Consider the following 2,866-nt stretch of genomic DNA (forward strand, 5'->3'; position numbering starts at 1 on the left):
GCCACGTCCTTCTCTCGAACCTTCGTGAATTATCGGGAGACTACTAGATTGGGGTTAGTCTGGTATATATATAAGATGGTCACAACGTGACGAAGTAATGAGTAATTGAGCTGCAGTCAGAGAGTATTGTTGAAGTTGAGCACGTTAGACGTTCGTTGTTATAGCGACTGTTGAAATTAAGTGTATCGCAAAGTTATATTCAGAAATAATAAACCAGTTTTATTTAAGCAAGGACTTGTGTCGCTAAAGTTTCGCCTGAACGAAGTTACTGCAAATTAATTAACGAACGGAGACGTAACAATATATATATATATGTATACATATATACTTTGGCTAAGTTTAGACAAGTGCATATATCATTTTGGCAAGTATTTTCGAAAATATTCAAACATAAAAGGGTTTCGGCACACCTATATATTGAGCAACAAGAAGGCTGTTTCTGAAACATGGGTCCCCCGGGAGTTCAACGATAATTTTTATGAACTTACTAACAAAAAATCATGGGTTTGATTTCTTGCGGTAGACAGTGTGCGGATAGTCAATTAAATAAAGATCAGTAATTAAAAACATTCATACTACAATTTCATTTCGTTTTCAAATCCAATCAACGGTTTAAGGAATTTCTTTTTCAGACATTGGTTATAAATACTTTCAAGATATTCTTATATTAAGCCACATGTTACTTATTTCTTTTTGATTAACAAAACAAGTAAAATATAATGTCTTTCGATGGTATAATGGTAAATCTACGGATTTATAACACCAACATACAAGGTTCAATTCCACGCATTGGACAGAGCAAATATCCCAAAGTGGCTTTCCTCTTACATAAATGAACAAACAAATGAAATAATCAAGCCCAATGCACATGAATAATCTCATTCATATGTATTTTTTATATTGCCACTAGCATATTTCACAACAAAAAACATAAACCTCTCACTGTCCTTAGCAGGGATACAATTGCTAGTTGATATAATACATAGTATCTCACCAATTTTAGCAATTGCTTTCCTTGTGACTCACTCTCAGATTGTTGTGGTGATTCATGAATAAATCTAGACATAATTACCTTATCTCTGCAAAAATGGTGATTGGAGAATCTATTTGTGGTAGAGCAGGAGTTGTGATTAATAATGGTGGAAAGAAAGAGATAATACAGCTGCAGTTCAAATGATAACTTTATCTGAGAAAGGAAACAGAAGAACAGCTGGTCGTACAGCTGAAACAATTATTGTATTATCATATTGTTGCGTCAGCGAGTCACATTACCACTGTGGCGCCCTCTAGTTTCTAGAACTATCTTGTTCTTTCAGGAATGCTCTAGTAATTACTAGTAGGGTAGGCTGGTATATATAAGAGGGGAAAACGTGACAAGGGAAGGTAATGTGTGTGTAGACAGTGAGTAATTGAACTGCAGTCACAGGGTATTGTTGAAGTTAACGTTCGTTCGCGATACTGTTTGTTTTAGCGCGAATATTGAGATTAAGTGTATCGCAGAGTTATATTCGGAAAGAAAAAACCAGTTTTATTAAGAAAGGACTTGTGTCGCTTAAGTTTCGTCGGAACGAAGTTACAGAAAGTTAATTAACAAACGGAGACGTAACAATATGTTTAATTCACAAGTAAAATAAACAGCATTTTTAAGATGACTCACGCGATCAGCGAAAGTAATGGGCAAAAGATTAAAACAAGGATGGAACTTTAACACTATATACGTCTTGACTTCTTCAGAACAAAAACGAATAAGTATGAAAACGCCAATTTGTAATTAAGATTCAATTTCTTCCCATAGCTAACCAATCAGAAAGGCGGACTATAAGAATCTGAAAGTGTACTGCTTCAAATAACAATCCTCTATACTCCGACTCTATACACAAAGTAAAGTAAGACACAATAAATTATATCATTCACGAACAGATAGCTTTCGTAATAGTACTCTGCTACTGAAACAACGCTTAGCATGTCATATGGACTTCAAAAATAATACTAATCAGCGAAAGTAATGGGTAAAAGGTTAAAACAAGGATGGAACTTCAACACTACGTCTTGACTCCTTCAGAACAAAAACGAATAAGTATGTATACGCCAAACGTCTGGGGGAAATAACGATCAAATACATATAGAGAGATGTGCCAAAAATCTACGGTTTACAAAAAGTCCATAAAAATCCAATAACCTTACACCCAATAACGTCTTCTTATAACTCTTTAAACTATAACCTTGGTAAATACTTCATCTGAGCTTTGGAACCCTATGTTTCCAAAACAAGCATCTAATTAAAATACACTGCACATCTCCTACGACACTTACGTAGTGTAGACAGTAACGTTATTATGTCTAACTATGATGTCGTAAATCTATTTCCTCAAACCCCTTGTCATGAGGCAATACAACTTACTGCAGAAATTATTTCACAACATTCCAACAAGAGAATTAACGTAAAATAGGAGTACCTAATCAAACGTAAAAATAGCCACATTTATTTGCTTTTAAAATGTTACTTAACGAAAGAATTTCCTTGCTGTCTTTTAAAGTTCTTAACATATAAACTTGTTTACAAATATTCGTACGTAATTCTGTTAAGGATTATAATACATGATTATGTAATAAATATTATCACAAAACGTACCACAGTATTATTCAACGAGTCAATATAGTTCTATGATTTGAACTGAGCTTTTTGTTATTAAAACATTAATATGTTGTTTTTTTTTCTTCATCAATGTGTATGTCAAGGAGACATTACTGGTGACAGTAGTTAAATAATGCCTGGAAAATGTTGGTTAACATACTGCTTTGTGAAAGACTGCGACAAAGGAGGCACACTTCGTTGTTACTGCCATACATCTTTGTATGGCACGAG

The sequence above is a fragment of the Limulus polyphemus genome, unplaced genomic scaffold (assembly GCF_000517525.1).
Source record: "Limulus polyphemus unplaced genomic scaffold, Limulus_polyphemus-2.1.2 Scaffold1008, whole genome shotgun sequence".
NCBI classification, from domain to species: Eukaryota; Metazoa; Arthropoda; class Merostomata; order Xiphosura; family Limulidae; genus Limulus; species Limulus polyphemus.